Raw genomic sequence first — 27456 nt, forward strand, 5'->3', positions numbered from 1 at the left:
TTGCGGCCCCAGCCTCAAATCTAGGCTCAGAGGAAGTGTCACAGCTGACGCGGCTGGAGACGCGGGGGGACGCCCACCCTCCAACCCCGCCTCAGTTTACCCACGGGGCCTCCAGGGGTTGGCTTTCTCTCCCCGCCCTTCACCGTATAGGGATCCCCTTGGAAACCGGTTACCGCACGAGGTCATCGCAACTGCGGCAGCCTCGTCGAGTCGTGAAGCTGAAAAGCAAATTAAAAAAAAAAAAAAGCAAATTAAAGAAAAAAGCAAATTAGGAAAAAAGCAAATTAAAGAAAAAAGCAAATTAAAAAAAAAAGCAAATAAAAAAAAAAACAATCCAGGATCCGCCGCCACGGCCAGGACCCTGCCCCTTGCCCTCCGGTCGCACACACTGTCGTCTATTTCGCTCGTTCGCTGTGTCGTGCGCGTCCCCCGCACTTGGAAACGTTCCTCGGAGAATCGCGAGTCGCGGGGACCCCAGCCCCGGGCGGCGGCATCGGCGGCGGCTCCCTCCTGCGCGGCCGCACCCGGCGGAACCTGCGACGCGCCCCGGCCCGCAAGGACGCGCTGTCTGGGCGCCGGGGTGTCTGGCGGACGGGGCGCGGCCCCCGCTGGCGGCGCACGGGGCGACGTGCCCACGGCAAGGGCGAGGGCGGGCAGCGGGCGTCAGGCCTCGCCACGGCGCCCCCGGCACGGGGCTTGGGCGGCCGCCAGGGGACGCCCCTGACTTCTGGGGGGCGGGGCGGGGTGAGGCGGGTGTGGACCCGGAGAGGCCGCTGCTGCCCCCGGAGCTCAGGGGAGTGACGGAGGCCGCTGCTGGCCCCTGACCTGAGGTGACTGACAGAGGCTCCTGCTGACCCCTGACCTGAGGGGAGTGACAGAGGCTCCTGCTGACCCCTGACCTGAGGTGAGTGACAGAGGCTCCTGCTGACCCCTGACCTGAGGTGACTGACAGAGGCTCCTGCTGACCCCTGACCTGAGGTGACTGACAGAGGCTCCTGCTGACCCCTGACCTGGGGTGACTGATCCTGATCAAGGCGTTGAGATCCAGGATTCATTACTAGTGACCTCTGACCTGGGGCTACGGATGACCTCCGACGTGAGGTCGTGACGTGAGTGACGTAGGCGTGGTGACGCACGATCGGCGACCAGTGACCTTCGACGTGAGGTCAGAAGGCAGACGGTCCGCTCGGCGCGGGCCCAGGCGCCTGCGGGGCAGGAGGGCGGAGAAGCCGCGGCGGGGCCGTGGAAGACCCTCGGGGCGAGAGGCGGACACGGCAGGGCCTGCTGGGCGCGCTGGGGCGGTCAGTGTTCTTCCCTCCGGGAGCGGAGGCTGGAGTGGGGGCGACGGCGTGTGTGTGGGGGGGGAGGGGCGGGGCTCGGGCCGCAGAGGGCGGCGCCCGGGGAGGGCCGCGGGGGGAGGGGGGCAGAGGGTGCTCCGTCGGGGGCGGCGCTGGGAGCCCCGCGGGGTCCGGCCGAGGCCGCAGCCCGGAAGGCGGAGGGCGCGCATGCGCGGCGGCGGGTGAGCGGTACCGAGGCGCGCCTCAGGCCTCGCTCGCAGCGGGAAGCGGCGGCGGTGACTGGCCACAGGGAGGACGTCGCGCGCTGAGGCCGCCTCCCCTCGCCGAGGCCCGCTGCACTGCGGGGTCAGGAGCGCCGTCCCGTCCCCCCCCCCTGCCGGCCGACCGTCTTCCCGGAACGGAGTCTGCGTTCTGCATCGGGCCGTGCCGCCGTGTTGCGGGCCGCCGGCTCTCGGCCTTTCGCGAACGATTAAAACTCGATGAAGCCTCCCCGAGAGCTTCGCGATCCGAGACACGTGCCGGGAGCGTTCTTCGCCGTAAACCCGGACGTGAGCCTTCCCTCTGCCGCTGAGGAGCACGTCACTCGGTTCTTCCCCCATCTCGGTGTCCCCATCTACAAAATGGGACGGGATCTGTTCTCATAAAGATTGGGGAAAAAATTGTTTGGATTCGTGCACGTGGAGCATTTGCAAAGACTGAAAAGACGAATCGCTGTTCATCGTGACGGTGATTCCGAATATTCTTTTCTTTTCTTTTTTTTAAAGATTTTATTTATTTATTCCATGATAGTCACACAGAGAGAGAGAGAGAGAGAGGCAGAGACACAGGCAGAGGGAGAAGCAGGCTCCATGCAGGGAGCCCGATGCGAGACTCGATCCCAGGACGCCGGGATCATGCCCTGGGCCGAAGGCAGGTGCCAAACCACTGAGCCACCCAGGCATCCCCTCTATTCCCTTTTTTTTTTAAAGCCAAAAAAAAAAAAATAATAATAATAATTGCCTTCCATATTCTCACTTCATTTTATGCAGGACTTTTGTATCCTTAATTACTTCTCCTTGACTTTGAATTTGGGGTTGTATATATTTTTTTTAAACTTTTATTTATTTATGATAGTCACAGAGAGAGAGAGAGAGAAAGGCAGAGACACAGGCAGAGGGAGAAGCAGGCTCCATGCACCGGGAGCCCGACGTGGGATTCGATCCCAGGTCTCCAGGATCACGCCCTGGGCCAAAGGCAGGCGCCAAACCGCTGGGCCACCCAGGGATCCCCTGAATATTATTTTCTATACCGGTAACTGAATCGCCTAAGTCGGTGGCATCTCCACCCCCGCAGCCTCATTCTCCCAGGATACAGCGGTCAGCCTAGGCGGTCAGTACTGCCCTTTCTAACCCTAAATGCTAATAATTCTCTGACCCTAAGGCAAGGTGTGTATGGCCTGAGGGATCTATTATGTGATTTCTTTTCAGATACGTGTACAGGCCTCCCTCTCCACTCTTAAAAATGAGACATTAAAAAATTGATATATAACAAGTGACTGAAAATAGTGGAAAGTGCCTTCAGAGAGCGTAAGGCGAGCTGTGCCTGCTTGCCCTCAAGCTGCGGGGTAGCCCCCTCACCACTTTTTCGGCCCACGGGGACGTGGCATATGATCGTCTCTTACAGGTGCACCGGAAGAAGGGCCAGCTTATCAAACAGAGTGAACGACATGATGATTTTCACAGCTGTCACGGACTCTTCACCGGTTTCCAGGCATCCTTGGCGTGTGACCACCGTGGACGCAGCCTAGCACGCTGGGCACTGAGGGCAGCACATGAAGGGTCACTGATCAGGCTTAAAGTACAAGAGCTGATGCAGGTGATCAGCTTTGCCACACTCCTCCCAGAAAACCTCTGATCCCCTTGCAACTCAGTAAGGGCAGAATTCAAGAGCTGTCCCAGAGTCTCTCTGCCCTCCCTGGCGGAAAGTACAAGGCCCGTTATGTAACTTTCAGCAAGCTCGTTGGCTAAGTTTACAACATTTGGTAAAACCTCTAATTTGCATGTGCTTTCTTTGGATTTTTAAGTCTGTCCAGTTTTGTCTGGTTTTGGAGCATCATCTTTGGAGGGAACGTCAAACAGTTCTTTGGAAATTCTGACCAGTTCCACCAACCGACTCTGATGGGTTGGACCTGTACTTTCACACCTACCTTCGTTTTTTGCAAATAAAATGCCCTAGTGAGAGCTGTAGGGATTTATGGTGAGTGAACTAAAGATTTTCTTTCTCTGTTTCCTTTGACTCAACGTTTGAGAGCACTAAGTGATGTGGTTAGCTGTGAGTGTGGGTTGGCATCCATAAAAATATTTTATACCCTAAAGTAGGCAGAGCCTCTGACTGTGGGACGAGAGAACCCTCAGCGAAATGTATTTTGGCAACGTTGTTATTTTTGTAGTGTTTAGTATTGTTTATCGTAGCCTGCTCTTGGGGGCAGTTTTCTGTATTTATGTCTCCGTCCTGTGAGGGCTTAAACATATATATCTTACTTCCTTTGAGATTGCCAAGATTGTGCACTGAACAAGTATTTACTGATCATTCATTAATAAAATAACAAAGTTCTTTCATAAACTCTTGGGACAAATTGAAGAAAGTAAGAAGCTGTTTTCCTCTGAATAGAAAATAAAATGGCATTCATTTGTGTTTAGATAGAAAAAGCCCTGGGTATTTTGTCCCGTCTTAAACCAGTTTCCTTGTACTACTATTTTATTTAGAATATTTGAGTACTTAGAGAAGTGAAATAAACCTCCACTCTTTAAAGGTTAATTAGTCCATAGAGCTTTCTGTACAATCTTATTATGGATAAAAGTACATCTTTAATAGCTAAAAGTATACTCAAAGAGAGATCTCGTAAGGCTAATTTTTCCAGACTCGTGCCTTGTTACTTAGAAAGTACACTGAATCGTGGTATATCGTACTTAAGCGTGTTCTGGAGTAAGACCTTATAGTACTTGGTGTCTGTATGTCATTGTGGATCGGCACAAAGTAAGAGTGGTTTATCCAAAAGTACTGCTAGCTTGAGAGTGACAAAGTACTTACTATTCTATAAATATATTCCACATACAGTTGTTAAAATAAACACAGATCATTTCAATAAGTCCGATACGTTTTTATTGATCCTTTCCCATCCAAATGTTTTTGAGAAGCTTCCTGTTTATCTGTCAGACAGCAGCGTATGGCAAGTCCATCCTGGAGTGTCTGGAAAGTTCATCATGCTCTAGATCCCTGTGTTTCCATCTGTCTGAACAAAATTAACCTGTCCTCTGTCCCATTCCCTTAGTCACCCATCCTGCTAAAGTCGTTACGGGTGACACGTTACACTCATAAATAACACATTGTTACCTCTTTGTAAAGTTAATGCTTTCATGTAAGAAACGGGCAGAAGTTTCAGACTTTTTTTCAAGTCGGTTGAAAAGAGAGCTTTGAGCAGGTAAGCTGGTTTATTATTTTTTGAATCATATGCTATTATGCTGCTACTTGCCATTTACTACGCATTCATCTACTCTGGAGAGAACTGACGTAAGTATGTGTAGAAGGTAGGATAATTTTCCAGGACTTCTTGGCCATTCTGCCCAACTAATGGATGTTTGAATAACAGAAGACACACATCACATGGAGTTTGGACTGGGCCCATGTTTGTACAAGAGTTTCTCTGTTTTGGGGAGGAAAAGAATGATGTATACATGGCTGGCACTTTAAAGAAACACCAGCCTGTCTAGCCAGTCATTAGTGAGGTATGCCGTTGAATTAGTGGAAGACTTCCAGGTATGCACTGGTCTGTCCTTGTGTAAGCAGTGAATCAAGCCCTGACCCTAGGCCAGGCAGTGCCCAAATAGCAAGAAGGTACTAGATGTTATCTCCTCCACGGGATCGGATTTTCATACAAATTTAAAAGGATGTGGGCAGAGGTAACTAATTTCAATCTGTCTTTTCCTTTTAATGTTTTTGCTTAAAAACATTTCAATCTCTTCGAGATTTTGAGAGGATAGGAGTATATATATATTTTTTTACAAAGCACTGAACTTGAAAAGCAAGTGGGACATTAAGAACAAAGAAAGCCCTACAAAGTAGCTCAGACTTCATTATTACAGACCTCAAATTCTGTTTTAGGCTCTGCCACTGTGATGATGTAAATGTACACGTGACTCTTCAGCACCCCACTTTCTCTGTCATCTCCTCCTCCTACGTCAGAGCAGCTTTTCCCTTTGCCTGTGTTTTTAAGGCCCGTGTTCTCAAACAGCGAAATGTTCTCTTAAAATAGTTCTCATCTTAGCAGACTGGTGGTTGAAATAAGCTACCTGTTGTCCAGACAAAGATAATCAAAATATGTAGGAATCGTCTCTGATCCGGGGATTGAGTCTCTGGTTTGAAGAGGTCAGGCTCTCCCTAGAAAGGAAAGGGCTTTTCCTGAAGAGTTTTCTAAGTTTATATTAACGATTTAAAACCTACACTGGCAAGTACACACAATTCAACACATTCCAGTTTTCATCTTTGCTCTGTACAGTCCCACCTGGCATTGCTTAGCGTGTCACCCTTTCATCGCTCTCAAGCGAGTCTTCATGGTTTCTCCCGATAGACCACCTTCTACTTTTGTTCTCATCCTCCTTTGTCCTAGACTCTGCTTTCTTCCCTTAAAGCTCAACCCAAAAGCCACAAAAGCTTTCTTGGCAGTCCCTGCCCTCAAAATGGCTCTGCTCCCGTGGTCTAGCCCATGAAGTTCAGTACTTGTCAGTGGATCACCCTGTAATAATATAATCCTATCTAATGGTGTGCTGTTTATATCAGAGACCTGTTTAGGTGCTAAACCCATGTTAGCCGATACTCCCAGCAATCATACGAAGAGGACTCTCTTTTTTTAGAGAAGGGAGGGTAGAGACTGGGACCCTCCCCAGCAATCAAAGACACACGTGCCTGTGGGTTTGACCACCATGTACGTCTATGAAGACTCTCATCCTTTATATAAGTTTTACATCTTCCATAGTGCGCAGCAGAAAGTGTGTTATCACTAAATAGTGACTAATTTAACGTCAGAATTAAAGACCAATTATACTTGAGTGTACACAGTCTTATTTTACATTGATGTTGAAATCTGGGAAGAAATAGCAAAGAGTGGCTACTTTAAGAGTCTGTTTAAATCCTTGACATCACCGCGTTTATGTGATATTTGAGAGTTCCAAAGGAGCCAGTCGGTGACCATTTGGATTTCAGGCATTGCTACTTTAGCTATAATAATGATAAAACTTTTACATTAATTTACAACTTTTCCTCTCACCTTGGCAAGAACCCAGCATGGTGCAGAATGGGAGACAAAAGCAGAAACGTTGAGAAAATCACTACGTGTTCACAGTTGCTCTAGGACCTGATAGAGTGAGAAGGGTTCCATGAATCATGAATCATGAGGTAAAAGATAGTCCCAGGTTCAGCGGCTAACCACAGAAAACTGCATGTAAACCAGTTAGCCCTTGAGAGGGACACAGACTCCACAAATGTACAGCATGCATTTTTTAACCACTTACCTGGGAATAAGAGATAGTAATTGCAAAAATGAGATCATGGAAGTGCTTAACCCCGTGACCATTTCAGGCGATGCTGGCAAAGTGCTAACTGCGCCAAGAATAAAAAATAAAAAAAGTGGGTGATTTCATATCCCAGATGAATATCCAATTTACTGACTAGCTTAAAAATAATTTTTCTTGCCCACTGTAAGTCCAAGAGTAATTTTAGTGCTACAGCAGTATAAAAACAGCAACAGAAAACAAGATTTCTTGTTTTCTTTCATTCTTCCCTCTCTCCCACCTGACTTGTGCTCACCCCTCCAATGCCAAAGACATGTCTGTAGCATAGATGTGGGCTGTGTATGTAAGGTTTATGGTGAGTCTGTTCTATATAAACATTTTTCAGGTTGATGATCAAAGACTTTTGTAAAATGCAAGGGATCCAGACATTTGTCCTTTATATTTCGACTGTAGTATCAAGTTTATTAGAAAGCTAATGAGTAGTGAAGTACTGATGCACTAACAAGAAAAAAAACACAATTTACTAACATCAGTATAGCAGTTGCTATCCTAAAATCTCCTTCCCTGACTCCCATCTGTACAAACCCAGTACAACTCAAAGGATGACTTGATTTCTCTTCTTTAAAAAAAAAAAAATTAAATATTTTAAGATACAATTGAATTAAATTTTTAAAGCTTTTTAATTTTTTTCATTTGACAAAAGTTACCACTTGCAATAGGCAGTTGTATGACATCTACAAATACTGTTGCAAAAGGAGATGACCATGGGTTGGAAAGCTGTAAATAGGAGTCACATTGCTATACATTGTGAATAGAAAAGTGGAAAGAAAGTATCTTAGGAAAAAGAAAAATGGATCTATGAATATGGCTTCACTTTTAATTCCACTTTCATTTAGACACAGCAGTCCTTTGTTTTGCAAATAATTCTACATGGGAAACTTCGTTACATACAGTTTACCATAAGAGAAAATGGCAAAACACTTAAAAAAATTTTTATATAAATTTTTGTGCAGAAAGACCAAATTATATTTTTAGGCACTTATGAAAGATTTAAAATATGATTGTATTCTAAAGGTTTTTGTTTGTTTTGGAACCATACCACAAGAGAAGTTTTCGAAGCAATTAATTTCTCGAGGGAATATATAAAAATAGCTAGGTTTAAAAAAATTCTAATATAAATACAGGTCGCCTCTTTAGAAGTAGATTATTTTGATAAAGTTCATTTGTAAGTTAATGGTTTGAAAGTTAACATACCTGCTTAGAGATAGCAAAGCTGAAAAAAAAATTGCTGAATTCGGCACATTAGAACTACAAAATTGTGAGAAAGACGTTCTTAAAATACCATTAAGAGTGCTTATTTCTTAAGTCATAAACTCTTCAGTTATTCCCTGAAGTAGTGCTCTATAAATATTCTTAAATTTACGTCAAGGGATTGTTAAATAAAAAAGCAATCTAAAAATGATATTTACACGGTGATATTTGCGGGAAAAATGGTAAGTCAAGATAAAACCATATATCTGTTCATATGCATAAAATACATGTGTGAGAGATTAACATGCCAGCATACTCATTGCTTGGTCCCTCTCTATTTCTCGTTGTCGGAGTTGAACCCTAAGGGTACTCTCAGTCCATAGGGAAGCAGAAGCAGGAATTTAAAGAAGCTGCTGACCCAAGACTAGGAAAGATTTCGCTTCAGGCTCCAAATGTCGAGATGATTTTTCTCCTTCTAAGACTTGTGAACACGGGTCCAGAGAGGAAGGAGCAGGTAACTGGAGTCCTCACTGGAGAGGAGGAAGCTTCTCGATAGGACCAGGGAGTCAGGTAGAGGGACCTTGGCCTGTACTTCTGCTGGTGTAGACAACAGGCCCTGCCATCTGCCCCTGGGGGCATCTGTAAGCCCCATCACAGGGATGGAGAATTGGATACCGTGTCCACAGTCAGGAATTGTGTACACAGTTGGGGCAATGGGAAAATGCTTGGGAAGGACCTAGAGGAAGCACATGAAAGGGATAATCTTCATGACCAAGGCCATTTGTGGAATTGGGGGAGATGGGAGAATTTGGGGGTATTCTCTGTTTTAAAGGTTTTACAACAAGAAAGTATTTATTTGATGTGTAATCCAAAGAATTTTAACTCATTGATTTAAAAAATAAATCATAATCAAATACTTTAAAATTTATTCTTGACAGCTGATGATTTTTAAAAAAGTTTAAAAAGTGTTACCCGCTGAATGTCTGTATCCCCCCCTCCCCCCCACCCAAATTCACATGTTGAAATCCTAACCCCCAAGGTAATGGTATAAGGAGGTGGAGCCACGAGGGGCGTTGAGGTCGTGAGAGTAGGGCCCCCATGTGTGGTATTAGTACCACAGCCCACAGAGCTGTCATCCCTGTCACCACTGAGGGAGGAAGCATTGTGTGAACCAGGACGCAGTCTCTCCCCTGACACTGAATCTGCTGGCTCCATGATCTTGGACAGTGAGAAATAAATTTCTGTTATTTACACACCACAGGTCTGCAGCAGTTTGTTAGAGCAGCTCGAACAGAATAAAACAGGAAGCAAATGAAAATTTTAACTGAGACTCCAAATGCGTCTTTTAACTGAGACTCCAAATGCTCCAAAGGCATTGCTGAGAGATTTATGAGTTGTATTAGTTACGTCTAATTTCATGTCAAAAGACATTATTTTCCTTTTCCATGGTAATACCTCTAATCATTTATTACAACAAAATATCAGATGTGATTTAGGTTGATTTGAGAGAGATGGAAAAAGAACCAAAAAGGGAAGAGAAAGGGGAAATGTGAAGGACTAAACAGGATATGTGTCTATAGCAGCTGCCATTTGTTGGCATTTATTGAGCGCTTTTTGCATGCCAGCTCCTAATTTTAGCGCTTTACGTAAATTATATAACGAAGTCTTCGAAACAACTTCAAGAGGGAGGTGTTGTTACTACTCCATTTTACATTTACAGTTGGACAAACACTACAACTTGCCCAAGGCCACAGAGCTGGAGGGAGTGAAGAGAGGTGACCCTTGAAAGTTTGACTTTAGGTGTGAACTGCCAGCCAGCATATCTGATTTCCTCCTTCATTGAGTGTAATGCAAAATAGCATAGAGGACTTTAAGGCTGGGGATGGAAAGAGAAGAGTGGAATGTATGCGGGAACTGGTACAAGAGGGAGTCAATTCTGGATCAACCTGTTTCTGTAATTACCACTAGGTGGCAGTGGTGGCCCAGGACACCTTAATTATTTTCAGGAGCAAGAGGGTTAAACCATAGGCCTTAGGGTGATAGGGAGTGAGAAACTGTACAGTCTCATTCAATGGTATGAGATGTTCTTGGATCAAAAGTGACCGCTAAAGGGACCTTTCTGACTCTGGCTCAAGACAGGCATGGCATATTATCTATTAACATTCTCATCAGTTTCTTCTATCAACCTCAAAAATTGTCAACTACAATTAATAATATCATCTCAATAAAGAGATAATTCTGTGCCAAGTATCATGTATTTGTCAGTTGATAAAAAGACTCCATCCTTCTTCTCCAGGGTCATTATCACAAAGATGACAGTGTGACACGAGATTAAAGTAAAATGGTAATTATTAGAAATACGTGTGGCATTGGGCTATAATCAAGTGATATTTAGCTAGGAAATCTAGGATTACTGAACCTAACCACTCGAACCCTATAAAGTTCCTGAGAAGGAGATGCTACTTGCAAGAGGAACAGGTGATAAACTAGTTCCCACCCTTTTGTTGGGGTTGACTTTCTACTAACTGCCCACTAACTGCCCCGTTTGGAACTTGCTGGAAGACTGGACGTTCACAGATGATCTGAGCTCAAGCACAAAGTGGAGCTTCTGCCTTCTATTAGGGCGCTCTTCTTACTGCCAGCTGGTTTGCACGATGAAATAAAAGAGTTAATAAGTCTAAATTCTTCGTGGCCTGAGCAGCTGAGAGCCCAGGATGGCTGGTTTGTATGAAGGGTCTGGATCCTGGGTCACTTTCCCTGTGGAAACAGAAGAGCAGAAAATGTAGGGGCAAAGTCCAAGAGAGAAAGCCATACCGACCATGGGAACTGCTGGTACCTAGCCATCAAAGATTAGCAGCTGTGGCCTGAGCACTGTTCTGGAAGCCAGGCCCATCAAGATAACTTCTCTACACTTTCAGTAGCAAGTGGGGAGAGAATTGAGAATCCTATCCTTCTCCACTGTACAAACAAATAAGGGTAACTGCATTTTACCTTTCCTAGGGCTGTGCTACTCAGAGCCAAGAGCCATCAGCAGCTAGTGAGCACTTGGGAGTGTTACTGAGAGACCGGTGAGACTCAAGAAACTGAATCTTAGATTTGATTTGATTTGAATTAATTTCAGTTTAAAAAGCAGAACAATATAAAATATTTCCCTGTTAAATACATCTTTATTGTCTTGATAGGATTCATTTCTCTTTAGCCATGGTATTGGTTATCTAACCCCTGGATTATCTAACCATTGGTAATCTAACCATTGGATTAGATACTGTTGCATTGTAATGAGTGTGTTGATTCACACATCCTTCCTGGTCTTACAAATACATAACGCCACCAACTGAATCAGTGTCAAAGGATTGATTCAATTGGGGTGGTATTTGTGATGTGTTTATGTGAATTTTTTATTTAGGCAGCGTGAGTTACAGTGATACCTATGTAAATTGTAATTTATAATTAAATTGAAATGTTTAAATGATAATATACTTTCAACATTAATATAAGTGTGGACAAATTTAAAATAAAGGCATACGTCTGATTCAGTCAGTTGGAAAGGAAGAAGATGGTATTTTGAAGGAAACAGTAAAGAAAAAAAATGGAAAAATATATGTGAGAATGTAATGATAAGAGGCAATTACATTCTGTTGGGCAAATCAAAACTGCTTGCTTGTGTAAAAATTTTTTTGAAGATAAAGTGGACAATGTTCAGAGATATTTTTAGCAAACACGTAGTAAATTTGGTAATTAAATGTCTTTATACATTTTAAGTTATTTTTTAACAGTATCTGAGCTTGTAACTCTGACAAGCTATAAAATGACTTGGATACTTGCATAAAAAAAAGAAAATCCTTTTTAGATAGATGACAAAGAAATCATTATTTCAATTACAGCAATTTTGTTAGATAATAAAAAGACTAAAAAATACATTTTATAAAAAGTTAAAGATCATTGAGTAAACTGTCAAATAATCACCCGTAAGGGGCACTGGGGTGGCTCAGTGGTTGAGCGTCTGCCTTTGGCTCAGGGCATGACCCTGGGGTCTGGGGTCCTGGGATGGAGTCCCACATCGGGCTCCCTGCATGGAGCCTGCTTCTCCCTCTGCCTGTGTCTCTGCCTCTCTGTGTGTCTCATGAATAAATAAAATATTTTTAGAAATTACCAATAAAACACAAAGTCTTTCTAAAAATATTAAAGATCAATTGAAAATTTGAAAAACTGAAATACTTTCTTTAAGGTTTAAGATGAATCATGCAGTATGAGATATTGCTCCATTAATATCTTAGTTACCTTTTGTGTCAAAAGGCCTTCAGGTTCACCAAAAAGCTGTTAGCAACTCATGACCTGGAAAATTAAGTTGTGCTATAGATACATTGAATACTTAACTTCTGTTAAGAAGAATTTCAAATTTGTTTCAAAAAGTCACTTTCTATTGTAACAGACTCTAGTTACATTTGGTCAAAAATTCAAATATATTGGAATTTTATGAAACGAGACTCATGTTTTCTTATTGCTTCATTTCACTTTAAGGTGCACATTGGAAATACTTGTGCTTTGTGTACTGAGAGTCTTAAAAGTATCATGAATGAAATTGTTAAAATTATTCAAATTTAAATGTAAAGGCCATGGATATACATATATTCACAGATCATGAGTTATCGTTAGTTTTGGTAACTATTGAAAGAAAAGACAACAGATTCATGAAATCCTGTGTTCTCTGCTAGTGCTCATTAGGTGAGTCATGTGAGAATTTTACAAAGATGTATTGTTACCTCCATATCAGGATTTTTTTAAAGATTTTATTCATTTATTCATGGGAGACACACACACACACACACACACACACACACACACACACACACACAGAGGCAGAGGGAAAAGCAGGCTCCCTGTGGAGAGCCCGATGGACTCGATTCCGGGACCCCAGGATCATGCTGAGCCAAGGCAGACGCTCAACCACTGGGCCACCCAGGTGCCCCAAACTATGGTTGTCTTTAACAGATGCCCCCATATCAGGATCTTTTGAAACAGAGGTAATAATGATGAAAAATGGCAGTGGGATTTATGTTTTCTCAACTTATATCACACTGCATAAAAATAAGTGAAATTTAAAGCTCTCGAAAAGGAAGTATTTGCAACTTAGCTAGACAGGTACAAAAATTTATGTCAAAACTAAAACTATTCATGTTTCAAATCAATATTTTATACATTTTTAAAACGAATCAACAAACAAGACAGTTTTAATTGTAATTGCCAATATTATGTAAATTGGTTGTAAAAATTAGAACAATTTGAGGAACAATGTTGATATTGATAAACTTTTAGAATTGCTTTTTGATTCAGGAAGTTCTTTGAATTTGATGTTAATAACATTGAGCTGACACAAGAGTTAAATTTACTTAATTTGGGTAGACACAGTTGAAACTGACATATTTCTGCTTCAAAGACAAAGTTTTTCTAAAGAATCATGAATCAGTTTTGTCAGTGCAGATGTGAATATTAATAGAAAATGATTTTTTTTACTTGCCTCAGTTATTGGGAAACATTTAAGGATATTTGGGAAATCAGTAGGTGAATCTACTTTTTCAACTGCGAATTTTATGAAGTCTGAGTCCAGATCATGCATTCCCCAGTAAAAATTTAGCTCCCACACAATATGTGCTATGGTCTGTAAATACAATGTGCACACCAGATTTCAAAAATTTAGTACAAGAAAAAGAATGTAAAATAGCTCATTCATATTTTAAAATATTGGTTGTTGAAATGATAATATATTTTGGGCATTGGGTTAAAGTATAATACTCAAATTCAGCTCTCCTGTTCCTTTTTTCTTCTTTTGTAGTTACTGTAAAACTTTAAATTACTCCTCTGGCTCTCATTATCCTTGTGTTGAGCATCATTGGTCTGGGCTGTGCTCCGAATTACTTGGGGAGCTGAGCTCAGCCCTGAGGAATATTGGAGCCTTATTGTGACCTAACATCCTTAGAATGCTTGATTCCAGAGTACTGTCTCAGAAGGGAAGATGCTGTGAGAGCAGAGGGCTTTCCTGGTCTCTCCTACCTCTGGAGTATACATTCCATGACCAACACCTGAGCATACGGTGTCCCCCTGGATCCCAGAGCAGCAGCTCTCCCTCAGATCTGGGGCTGTCCTTCTCTGTTCCTCCCCTCTTCACCCCCACCCTGCCCTGTTTCCTTTGACTTTATTTTTTTTATTATTTTTTTTAGAAGATTTTATTTATTTATTCATGAGAGACACAGAGAGAGAGGCAGAGACACAGGCAGAGGGAGAAGCAGGCTCCATGAGAGAGAGCCTGATGCGGGACTTGATCCCGGGTCTCCAGGATCACACCCTGGGCTGCAGGCGGCACTAAACCGCTGTGCCACTGGGGCTGCCCTCCTTTGACTTTATAAACAAAGCCTTAGCCCCTGCCCTTCTCTAGCAGTCTTATCTTTTTTCCACCCAAGTCCCCCCAAAAACTACCACAACCCTCTTTTCCTTCCTTTTGTCCAGGGCACACACATCTGCTGATGCTAATTGGCTTCCTTTAGAGTCTCTTAGAAGGAATCAGACATTCTAATCAACAGAGAGCTTATCATTTCGTCCATCTGGTTCCAAAAACTTTAAGGAGTTACTATCTACTTAATGAAAGACATGTCTCCTCACCTTCATATAAACTTACAAAGAGGAAAGAAAACCCAGTGGGTTCATTCTTCCCGGGCCTCCAGTTTATGGCTCAGAAAAAAAATCAGAATTATTATGGAACATGAGTCAAAAAGCCAGAGCAAATGGACATATTTATCAGCAAAGACTGATTTAGAAAGTGTTTTTGAAGATTAGCATGCATAGAGGGACAAAGTCTAATGTTAAAAACCTGCTCTGCAAAACTGAAATGTTATAACAAATTCAGTCTGAAATTGTTTTAATTGGTGTGTACATGTGGAAACAATAGAAATCCCTCAAGTAGGAAGTATGCCTATTCAGTTCTGAATGCACCCAGGAATTTTATGAATTATTTTATATTAGAATTCCAAGCAAGAAAATAATACAGCTTCTTCGTAACAGCGAATGAATCCTATAATTAGTTTCTCTCTTCTTTTTCTTTTCTAGCAAAAATAAATATTTTTGCGATAGGTTTCATGTAAATATTCAGGTTATGCATTTAGGGTAATCTGTCCCTTTTCTGATTTTTTTTTTTAATCAGAAAATGGTAAGTCTAAGGTGATGAGTACTTAAAAAAAAAAACATATTTGCCTTCTCTCTAGGCTGATTACTTAATGCTGTAAAATACCAATCTCTCTGAATATTACCTCTCAGTTTTCTTTTCTTCAAATAGGAAGGATAATAGTATCTACTCCTGGGGGTGTTGCAAAGATGAAATTAGATGACCTACCTAGCACAGAGATAGGCAAATAGTGTTATCATCCATTCTCATTCTCATTGCCTGATCACTGTCAGCATCATCCCATCCATATCATTATCAAGTTGCAGTATTTATCAGGACATGTCCCTTCTAGAGTGGCCTTACATCATAATCACATTTAACGTAGGCAGCTTGAACTCTGCTTCCTCTAGAAAAAGGAGATGTAATAGTTTTGTTGATCCATTGGTCCCATGTTTGTAATGTGAGCATCACCAAATAAGATAGCAGAGTTTGAAGAGAGATCTTTTTTCATGCAACACACACTTATTTCAGGAATAAAACCTGGTTATTGGGCTAACTGCAAGATAGTATTTTTTGACTTTTTCAGAGACTGACCTGTATTTCTAGGTAACTTCAGGAATTTCACAGATGATTTTTATAAATGTATTTACCATAAATGTTAATTTCAGAACCTAATTCTGACATTACACAGGACTCTACTAGATGGGACAAAATCTACCTTTTGACAGTTTCCTCTTCATTGGCTGTGTCTTAGCTTAGAATTGTTAAGTCTCTTCCTCTCTCACACAGAAATGAGAGGGAAGCCTGGGAGGGTCTTGTAAATGCCTTTAGTGCCCTAGACCTTTGTACAAGATCAAGAAAGCTTTGGCAGCTACTGAGAGTTTTTGACTAAGAAGTGTAACTGAAATGATTATTTTAAGACATTAAACCGATTTTTAAAAGATTTTTCCCTTGGACATCCACATGCAGAAGAATGAAACTAGACCATTCTCTTACACCATACACAAAGATAAACTCGAAATGGATGAAAGATCTAAATGTGAGACAAGATTCCATCCAAATCCTGGAGGAGAACACAGACAACACCTTTTTTGAACTTGGTCACAGCAACTTCTTGCAAGATACATAGATGAAGGCAAGGGAAACAAAAGCAAAAATGAACTACTGGGACTTCATCAAGATAAAAAGCTTCTGCACAGCAAAGGATACAGTCAACAAAACTAAAAGACAACCTACAGAATGGGAGAAGAGATTTGCAAATGACGTATCAGATAAAGAGCTATCCAAGATCTATAAAGAACTTTTTAAACTCAACAGCAAATAAACAAAATCCAATCATGAAATGGGCAAAAGACATGAAGAGAAATCTCACAGAGGAAGACACAGACATGGCCAACATACACATGAGAAAATGCTCTGCATCACTGGCCATCAGGGAAATACAAATAGAAACCACAATGAAATCCCACCTCACACCAGTGAGAATGGGGCAAATTAACAAGGCAGGAAACAACAAATGTTAGGATGTGGAGAAAGGGGAACCCTCTTGCACTGTTGGTGGGAATGGGAACTGGTACAGCCACTCTGGAAAACTGTGGAGGTTCCTCAAAGAGTTAAAAATAGATCTGCCCTATGACCTAGCAATTGCACTGCTGGGGAGTTACCCCAAAGATACAGATGCAGTAAAATGCCGGGACACCTGCACCCCAATGTTTCTAGCAGCAATGTCCACAGTAGCCAAGCTGTGGAAGGAGCCTCGGTGTCCATCGAAAGATGATGGATAAAGAAGATGTGGTCTATGTATACAATGGAATATTCCTCAGCCATCAGAAATGACAAATACCCACTTTTTGCTTCGATGTGGAGGGAACTGGAGGGTATTATGCTGAGTGAAGTAAGTCAGTCGGAAAAGGACAAACATTATATGTTCTCATTCATTCAGGGAATATAAAAATTAGTGAAAGGGAATAAAGGGAAAGAAGAGAAAATGAGTGAAATTATCAGGGTGACAAAACATGAGAGACTCCTAACTCTGGGAAATGAATAGGGGTAGTGGGGAAGTGGGCGGGGGGTTGGGGTGACTGGGTGATGGGCACTGAGGGGTGGCAATTGACGGGATGAGCGCTGGGTGTTATGCTATATGTTGGCAAATTGAACTCCAATAAAAAAATAATAAAAGCTTTATCCCCTGGAGTGCCTGAGTGGCTCAGGGCTCAGTTGGTGAGCATCTGCCTCCGGGCTCCCTGCTTAGCGAGGAATCTGCTTCTCCATGCCCCTCCTCCCCCAACTCGTGCTCCCTCTCAAATAATTAAAGGTCTGGATGTCCCAGGATGACTGCATGAAGGAAGAAGTAGGTGGCTGAAAATTAACAGTAAGCGTACCTATGGGGTGCCTGGGTGGCACTGTTGGTTAAGCGTCTGATTCTTGATTTCAGCTCAGGTTGTGATCTCAGGGTCATGAGATCAAGCTCCGAGTCTGTCCCCACACTCAGTGGAGTCAGCTCGGGTTTCTCTCTCCCTCTCCTTCTGCCCCTCCCCTCTGTTTGCTTTCTCAAAAAAAAAAAAAAAAATCTTAAATAAGCATAACTAAATAAAATTAGGCTTAACTGCAAAAGGGTTGTCCTGGTTCGGAGTGAGGAAACCAGTGCAAAGTGAAAGAGCCCCAAGGAAAGGCCACTAAATTTCAAAGCATCCATGCTGCCAGCAAAAATCAAAATGTGAAACCACAAGGAGTTTATTGAGCTTCATGGGAGCAGTCACTCTGCTTACCTTGTGAACACAGACCTTAGAGCCATAATCCACAATGTATGCTGAAATTTCAGAGCGAGACCTATGCCAAGACTCACCGGTTATTCATCAGTTAGAATCAGCAGGGCTAGCAGTGTGTGCTGTGTGGATCAAAGTTCCCTTTTCCTTGTGCCCATGAGATTGTATGTCCTTAGATATGCTCCTAATAGCACAAAAGAGGTAAGAACTCCAAAATGAGGGTGCCTGGGTGGCTCAATCGGTGAAGCGTCTGCCTTTAGCTCAGGTCATGATCCCAGAGTTCTGGGATTGAGCCCTGGGTCAGGCTCCCTGCTCATTGGGTGTCTACCTCTCCCTCTCCCACTCACCCTCAGTTGGTGCGCGCTCGCTCTCTCTCTCTCTCTCTCAAATGAATAAAATCTTAAACCCCCCAAAACTCCAAAATGATGATTTATACCCTAAAGAGATTGAATTAATCTGAGCCTTTATAACCACAGGAGACAAAGTTACCATTCATCATCGGGGGTTTTCTGTTTGCTTGGTTGCTTGGAATATACATATATATATATAAAATTCATTTTTAATCAGAGAAATAGATGATCCAGGGCAAAATGAGGTCTGTCCTAGGACATAATAAATGACTATTTCTGCACATCTAAATTGTAGTGTGTGAATTTTAACCTTGCCATAGGAGTATCAGAGTACTGTTTAATCCTCTTCTTTCCTACCTCATGCAAGCCCAACATGCTCTACATATGTAGAATGTAATTTTTTTTCCATCTCTACTGGTAGTAAAGATCAGAATGTTAGCAATTCAATTGATGAATCAAATGCAATCAAAATATTACTTGGAATATAGAGTGAGACATAGGAGATCTTTACATATGGACCAGATAAGAGCTGAAAAGAAAAACTGTTTGTAGAAACAACCAGAAAACTGGCATTATTAGCTGTGAGTCTACTGACATGGCTATTTTAACTGCCATCCTACAGGTGGTGTGAATGAGGCACCTTCCATGGCTTGTGACAATAGCGACTTGGCGGTTAGACACCACCACCCCCCCCCCAAAGGATGCCCCTGCTTGGGTTGATAATTGACAGCACCACACACCGTGATCATTTATAACCTCGGGGTGTTCTCTTGAAAGTTATTTTTAGTTATTTGATGACACATTTCTCCTAATCCACAATACTGTGCTCTTTTTCCTCCAGCATTACATCGGACCAGACCACAGAAGCAGTGTTCAATAAACCATTTCATATCCTCGCCACTTGAAATCTTGTCTACATTTTTGAAAAAAAAATCTCCACCCGCTTGCTGTTGAGTCATGCCTTTTACTTTAAGAAGCAAAAGAGGCAAATGGTTTTTAATTGCCCTGCAAATATTTACATCCTATACATCCTGTGATTCAGCAATTATACTTATCAGCTTTCCACCCCCTGCTAAAGTAAACCACAACATTGTCATGAGGAAATCATGGAAAAAAAAATACCGTAGCAAGCTCATTCAGCTTTGCATGTAGTGCAAGCAGAAATGCCATCCCTCACTAGCTTGACCTGCAAAATTATTTTCCACCCTCAGGAGCAATTGGTCTTTCCCCACCGCTGATGGGCCACCACCGTGGCAGGATCTAACTGTTCCCTCAGAAATTCCGGAAAGGTCGTTCTCTTACAATGCTGTGTCCTGTAAATACTTGAGCTGTGCCTGTAATTGCCCTGAACTGCGTTGCCTGCTGTGCTGACTTACGTCCCAGAGTAGTTTCGAAGGTCAGCCTGAGCGCCTTGATAGCTGGTTGTTATTTGGTAATGAAGTCATCAGGATAAGAAGCTTGGTTCATATTTGCATCTCAGTTATCGAAGAAATGCTTCTGGAAGTCTTTCCTAGGATGATGACGTCACTTGTTCTGACTCGAGTATATATTTAGAGTATTAAGTGGTTGTTTTCAGGAAACATGTAGCAAGCACAGAGTCTCTTGCTCACAAACAGACCTTTCCAGTGATCTGAGGGGAGGGTCGATCTCTATGAATTCTGTGCCTCAGAGGCTGCTTGGCCTTTTCCCTGGACCCTTGCTCTTGGGATAGACTGGATTGAGAATCTGAAAATAGCATCAGTGCCAGGCTGCGTGATGAACTCTTGCCCTAGGCTCTGGGGGTGCTCCACTCGCACAGCCCCCCAGTGACATCCTATGCTAGCTCGCTCCACAGGAAGAGCCTGAAAGAGCAGCATCGCATCTTTCCGTGGTGAAGAACAGATATGATGGCAAAGCGGATGTGGTTAGGATGGGTGTCCTCGCTAGTGGTGGCCCAGGTCAGAGTGCACACTCCCTGCAGCACAGCCCGCAGAGGGGAGTGGGGGGAACCGGGTGCCATTCCCAACCACGCTTCCAAGGGCCACTGGCAAGACACCAGGCCATCAGCACCCCCTCTCGTTGTCTCTTGGGTGAAGAGGGTGGTGCCATCCTGCCAGCCGACCATCAATGCCTCAGGCTTGGCACTGACCCATCTGGAGCTCTCGTTCCTCCAGGTGGGAGATACAACACTGAAGGTGCAGAAAAGCCCCGCCAGCTTAGAACTTCAGTAGGATTCTTTAGGACTGCATTGCCCGCCGTCTTCTCTCCAGAGAAAGATCCATCACTCGGTGGCCTTTTGGTCACAGCCAGCCAGCACTGAGAAGGCCACATGGTGTCCGCCTCGTTCTTCACACCATGTGAGAGCTTACTAACTGTCCTGTGTTGGAGAAGAGCTATTTTCTGAGGCTACGATATGAAGTTTTGTCTATTTATTTGATGTTAGCAATAAATATTCCCTCAAAGACTATTCCCAGATCAATCTAGACGGTGTCAAATGCCTGTTAACAAGTGGGCACAGTGGTAGGCCCTGCTCAAACTTCATCTTCAGTGTTTGCATTATTGACACAAAGCAGATTTTGTCTCTGTTTTACAAATGAGAAAAGGAAGCTTAGGGGGCCTCAATAATTTGCCCACAGTGGGAATTTCAGAATTTGAGCCCAGACTCTGCAGCAGTGCCATCCCCTTTGCACAAATGGAACGCAGAATCCTGAGCCACATGAGTAGCATTTCAAGGACTCCTAAAGGCCATATAGAAGGAAATCCCTATTGGATGGGGAAAGCCTGTGGTGGATATTTTTGTCTGTCACTTGACTGGGCCATGAGGTCTCCAGCCTGGGTGTGTCTGTGACAATGTGCTGGGAAAAGATTATTAGTGTTTGAATAGGTGGGGTGAACAAAGCCGCAGGCCATCCGCAGCATGGATGGGGACCATCTAATTAGTTTGGGGACTGAATGTGACAAAAAGGCAGAGGAAGGTTCAAACTACTCTGTGCCTGACTTCTGAGCTGGGACCTAGGTCTCTTGCCCTTGGAGGTCCTGGTTCTCAGGTCTTTGGACTTGGACTGGAGCTACCCCTGGCTCACCTGGGTCTTTTGCTTGCACATCTAGGATCATAGAACTCAGCCTCCATAATCACATGAGCCAATACCTTACAATAAGTCTTTCTCTCTATATATAGAATATATGTTTTTCTATTGGTTCTGGTTCTCTGGAGAACTCTGAGAGTTACAGTTTTAATACTTTCATATATGTGAGACACATGAACTACATGTAAAGCCAACTAAATTTTAATCTCCTTTAAAGCAGTGACTGTAGTTTTATCTTCTTTGTCATATGGCTGGGCATAGTTTAGAGGCATGCCAGGTTCTTTTACATTTGTCTTTTTTTTAAAGATTTTATTTATTCATGAAAGAGAGAGAGAAAGAGACAGAGGCAGACACAGGCAGAGGGAGAAGCAGGCTCCATGCAGGGACCCCAATGCAAGACTCAATCCTGGGACTCTGGGATCATGCCCTGAGCCAAAGGCAAATGCTCAACTGCTGATCCGCCTGGGCATCCCTACATTTGTCTTAAATGGAAAGATGAACACAAAATGGCCCTGCCCCCGGGTTTTGGTCTCCTTCACTACCTTTTAAGTGCTTTAAGAAGGATACTGTTTTCTAAGAAAGCAGAGACACATGGTGACTTCCACTGGATCCTACACTACTTGGGGTTCTATGGAAGGTAGGGACCCAGTCTTTCAGATCTTTGGTCATCTACAATTCCTAGTACAATGATCTAGACGAAATGAAGGCCTGCCCCCAAAGAAGCTGGATTTCAAGACATACAGAGTTTTCTTCTGTGCCTTTTAGCTAGTAGGAAGTTGTTTAATTTCCCAGAGGTGGAGAGAAGTATCTTTATTTACCCTTTATGTCCACTTCCCTTTTACTTAGATGAACAAAGCCTTGTGCTCTGAAGGATCAAGCAATCCCTTGATCTAGCAGATCAAGGATCTGCTCAGAAAGAGAAGCTCAGGCAGGAGAACATTTAGCCTTCAGTTTAAGGAATGGATCTTGGAAGATTCAAGCACCCAGTGGAGAGAAAGGGAGCTTGGGTGGGCTCTGACACTGAGCTGACTGTGCTGATGAGGACGCAATTTGAGCAGAACACAGAGTGACTGGATGCACCAGATTCCATCATTTTTACCTCAGTGGACTTTTGTGAGGCAAATCACAGGGTGTGCAATTTGGAGCAATAACATTTCTGCTACACTGCAAGGGTAGGGTCACTGCTGCCTTGTTGGCACCTGAGTTACTAGATCTCAGTACCAAGACTGGCATGTGATGCTTACTTAATAAAGTTCATGTAGGTGAATAGATAAATGAGTAGATAAATGTTGGGTAGGGACTTTTAATGTGGAAGAGCTAGAAAGGTCCAGAGTGGAATCCAGAAAAGGAAACGTCAGCCAACTATTCCTGACAGCTTCTGCTACACTGTCTACTATAGCAGCCTTCAGCCACACAAGGCTATTCACATTTAATTAATGAAATCTAAATAAAATTAGAAATTCTGGTTTTCAGTCTCACTAGCCATATTTCAAACATGCAATAGCCACATGTCTCTAGTGGCTACATAAGGTACAGCAAAAATACTGAATATTGCCATTAATACTGACAGTTGTATTGGGCTGCGCTTCTCTAGGACATTTAAGGAAAAAAGGCAAAGGATGTTTTTAAGGTTTTTCTCATTACAGTATCCATCCTAGCTCACAAGTAAGAATGTGAGCAGGGCCCCAGGGCTTTAAGAGAATTCTAGAATATAATATGCATTTGGTTGAGAATATCATATGTTGTTTTATGACAGCAAAAAACAAAAAATGTTTTAGGGAAAGCTATAGAGTAGGAGGGGATCCTCAACATTTCCTCGGTTCAGTCCAGTCTCTGCTTATCGGTGTTAGGTTCTGGGGATTCTGAACTCGTCTTTTTGGGACTCTCAGGACTGGGAACAAATTTTTACATTAAAAAGAATGTGAGGGGCAGCCCAGGTGGCTCAGCAGTTTAGTGCCGTCTTCAGCCCAGGGCGTGATCCTGGAGACCCGGGATTGAGTCCCATGTCAGGCTCCCTGCATGGAGCCTGCTTCTCCTTCTGCCTGTGTCTCTGCCCCCCTCCCCATCTCTCGTGAATAAATAAAATCTTTAAAAAAAATGAAATTTTTCTATTATTGCAGAAGTTCTCCGAAACAAATTTAGGAAATCAAAGTAAATTTAAAAAAAATATGAGAATCAGTTATCTCTTATATTTCAGAATAAACTTTTTCTTTTTTCTATGCACTTGATAAATGCAATGCACTAAAAACCATTCTGCACGTCATTGTTAAACATTCCTCTGCACCATCTTATTAATGAGGGCATTTTATTACATTTGGTGAATATATTATAAATTACTGCATTTTGTCATTGGATATTTAATTCGTTTTTGATGTCACAAATTTTCATGAACACTCATACAGTAAACATCCTTACACAAAAATTTAGTATATATTCTTAAAGTTGTTATGAAGCTGGGAGTTCTGGATCAGATTATAAGCATAATTTTAAGTCTTTTTGACGCACATTGCTAAATCTACCCTCCATATGAACATATACACTTGTGTTTGTCCACTGAATTTTCACTAGAAGAATGTTCTTCTCACAAAAAGTATATACAGGAGTTGTACTTAACTGTTACTCTTGGAGCTCAACTCATGGAAGTTGGTAAAGGTGCATTTTATAACAGAACCAAGGTGGGTTTGCTCCTTGGTGAGACACAGGTACAGCAGGTGGGGTTGGCACACAAAGTAAAATTTATTTGCAATGAGTAAGGAGATCACTAGGAGTAACTTCCAAAGCCCTGACTCTCTGAGCAAGGGTGGATGGGTTTCTTTGTTTAGGGTTAGGATGAATATTCAATTAGGGAAGACTTGTTATGATGTGTAGAGGTGGGCATGAGGTTGGGCGTATGTGTTAAGGAAACATGCCTGCATATACATTACATGTTATGTAATGACATTTGTGCCCCTCCTCGGGCCAAGATTTTATATTAGAATGAGGTAATTGTAGTCATCAATTACTCTAGAGGTCATGCCACGGTCCATCTGCACAGGCATGAGTGGGGTTTTACTCAAACTGGTCTGGGTGGTCAGAGCCAGCTGCAGGTCTTGTCAGGGCAGTTGCTTGCTGTGAGGGGTGGTTTCTGGTTTCCATTTGTTTAAGAGAGAAGCTGGGGAGAAGAGCTCAGGGAAAAATGTGGGACAAAGGTCTGTGAGTACAAGCAGGTGGGGAGTCAAGGTGAGGTCTTGGGGTCCTGCTGGTGACAACTTCAGTGGTTCAGATCTTAACATGATAGCTAGTGAATAAATCATCATGCCTTAGGAATCTACATTGATGAAGACTCCAATAATGGCTCTTTAATCAACACCTGCATGAAGCTATAAAAGGTTGATAAAGTTTAGAGGAGAAATGGTTATGTTTTGCATTGTCTTGTTTCTTTCAGTCAAGGTCACATTGTGACAGTAGCAGGGACGGAGAGCTCAAAATGGAATATATTTATAATTTGATGTTGGTGTGTTGGGGTAGGTAGGGCCATGGTATTTTGCAAACACAAGCTTCTTGCTATCAGCAGTTGGCAAACTCTACTCCATCATCACCCCAGAGTGGAGGCAGAGTGTGCTTTTTCTCCAAAATGACATGTTTAGTCATCATCTTAGACTGTGTGCCAACTCTGGTGCTCTTGGATTCCTAGGTTAAAATGGCATATGGGGAGAAAATAGAATCTTACTCCCTCTTATTCTTAAGGCCCTTACACAGGGCTTACATTTCCAATTAACTTCCTACGTTCATTTCATGTTTTACTAGTAAGATTATACGCTCTTGTCATCCCCACAGTGGAATTATTCAAGCCTTGTTTATTGGATTCTTGTCCTACCACAAACCCTAGTGTCCGTACCTTCCCTAAAGACAGGGACTAATACAAGGATTCAGTGTTGTCCTTTTTCTAAGTCCTTGTGCAGTGCTTTTGTGCTGATTTTTTCTTTTTCTTTTTTTTTAATATTTTATTTTTTTAAGGTAGGCTCCACACCCAAATGGGGCTCAAACTCAAGTCTCCAAGTTCAAGGGTCACAGGCTCTACCAACAGAGTCAGCCAGGCACCCCTGCACTGGTCTTTTTGAGCACACATTTAAAATGTATGAAAGAGAAGCCTCTTTGAATAGTAAAAAGAGTAAATGCACAGATGCTGAAACATTCATCTGGCTTCATGTCTTGGCCCTGCTACTGGCTGGTTGTGTGACTGGGGATGGCTTACTTAACCTTTTTGGCCCTCCTTTATTTGTAAGCTTAGGATACAAATAGTACCTACCTTGTGGGGTTATTAGGATTATATAAACTAACATCTGTGAAGTGCTTATAGTAGTGCCTGGTCCTTAGTATTATAAACCATTTGTTAAATAAAATACCGACATTTACTCTTAAGTCTTTCCTTTTACTGTGGCCAAGTTCAAAAAGGATGTTGTCTGTGTTCTCCTCTAGGATTTTGATGAATTCTTGTCTCATATTTAGATCTGTCATCCATTTTGAGTTTCTCTTTGTGTATGGAGTAAAAGAATGGTATAGTTTCATTCTTCAGCATGCGGCTGTCCAATTTTCCCAGCACCATTTATTGAAGAAACTGTCCTTTTTCCAGTGGATAGTCTTTCCTGCTTTGTCGAGTATTAGTTGACCATAGATTTGAGTGCCCATTTCAGGGTTCTCTATTCTGTTCCATTGATCTATGTGTTTTTGAACCAATACCACACTGTCTTGATGATCACAGCTTTGTAGTACAGCTTGAAATCCGGCATTGTGATTCCCTCAGCTCTGGTTTTCTTTTTCAATATTCTCCTGGCTATTCGGGTCTTTTCTGATTCTTACAAATCTTAAGATTATTTGTTCCAACTCTCTGAATAAAGTCCGTGGTATTTTGATACGAATTACATTGAATGTGTACATTGCCCAGGATAGTATAGATATTTTCACAATATTAATTCCTGGAAGATACACCCATGAAGGCAAGGGAAACAAAAGCAAAAATGAACTATTGGGACTTAATCAAGATAAAAAGTTTCTGCACAGCAAAAGAAACAGTCCACAAAACTAAAAGACAACCTACGGAATGGGAGAAGAGATTTGCAAATGATGTATCAGATAAAGGGCTACTATCCAAGATCTATAAAGAACTTATTAAACTCAACAGCAAAGAAACAAACAATCCAATCCTGAAATGGGCAAAAGGCATGAAGAGAAATCTCACAGAGGAAGACACAGACATGGCCAACAAGCACATGAGAAAATGCTCTGCATCACTGGCCATCAGGGAAATACAAATCAAAACCACAATGAGATCCCACCTCACAATGAGTAAGGAGAATGTGAGAATGGGGAAAATTAACAAGGCAGGAATCTACAAATCTTAGAAAGGATGTGGAGAAAGGGGAACCCTCCTGCACTGTTGGTGGGAATGGGAACTGGGGCAGCCACTCTGGAAAACTGTGTGGAGGTTCCTCAAAGAGTTAAAAATAGACCTGCCCTACGACCCAGCAATTGCACTGCTGGGGATTTACCCCAAAGATACAGATGCAGTAAAATGCCGGGACACCTGCACCCCGATGTTTCTAGCAGGAATGTCCACAATAGCCAAACTGTGGGAGGAGCCTCGATGTCCTTCTACAGCTGACTAGATAAAGAAGATGTGGTCTATATATACAGTGGGATACTCCTCAGCCATCAGAAACGACAAATACCCACCATTTGCTTCAACATGGATGGAACCGGAGGGTATTAATGCTGAGTGAAGTAAATCAGTCGGAAAAGGTTTCATTCATTCGGGGAATATAAAAAATAGGGAAAGGGATTAAAGGGGAAAGGAGAGAAAATGAGTGGGAAATATCAAAAAGGGAGACAGAACATGAGAGACTCCTAACTCTGGGAAACGAACAAGGGGTAGTGGAAGGGGAGGTGGGCGGGAGGTTGGGGTGACTGAGGGGGGCACTTGATGGGATGAGCATTGGGTGTTATGCTATATGTTGGCAAATCGAACTCCAATAAAATATACAAACAA

General features: G+C 42.6%; 3 long non-coding RNA genes across 9 annotated transcripts in view; 2 read left to right on the plus strand and 1 right to left on the minus strand.

Moving 5' to 3' along the window:
- Positions 1–1235: 1235 nt before the first annotated feature.
- Positions 1236–27456, plus strand: part of LOC140619803 (uncharacterized) — a 94884-nt gene continuing 68663 nt past the window's right edge. For 5 of the 7 annotated variants that reach the window (XR_012019597.1, XR_012019596.1, XR_012019599.1 and 2 more), the window contains exon 1: positions 2431–3533. This is a non-coding gene — a long non-coding RNA (uncharacterized lncRNA). Of the gene's footprint in view, positions 1302–2430; positions 3534–27456 lie in introns of those variants that run through there. The other 2 variants (XR_012019600.1, XR_012019598.1) reach the window with 2 other exon arrangements.
- Positions 9142–27332, plus strand: LOC140619805 (uncharacterized). Its single transcript, XR_012019604.1, has 3 exons — positions 9142–10816; positions 11096–11163; positions 19208–27332. It is a non-coding gene; the product is annotated as an uncharacterized lncRNA (long non-coding RNA).
- On the minus strand, positions 10171–14039 carry LOC140619804 (uncharacterized). Its single transcript, XR_012019602.1, has 2 exons — positions 13614–14039; positions 10171–10852 (listed from the first exon to the last, which is right to left on the minus strand). It is a non-coding gene; the product is annotated as an uncharacterized lncRNA (long non-coding RNA).

The sequence above is a fragment of the Canis lupus genome, chromosome 27 (assembly GCF_048164855.1).
Source record: "Canis lupus baileyi chromosome 27, mCanLup2.hap1, whole genome shotgun sequence".
Lineage (NCBI taxonomy): Eukaryota > Metazoa > Chordata > Mammalia > Carnivora > Canidae > Canis > Canis lupus.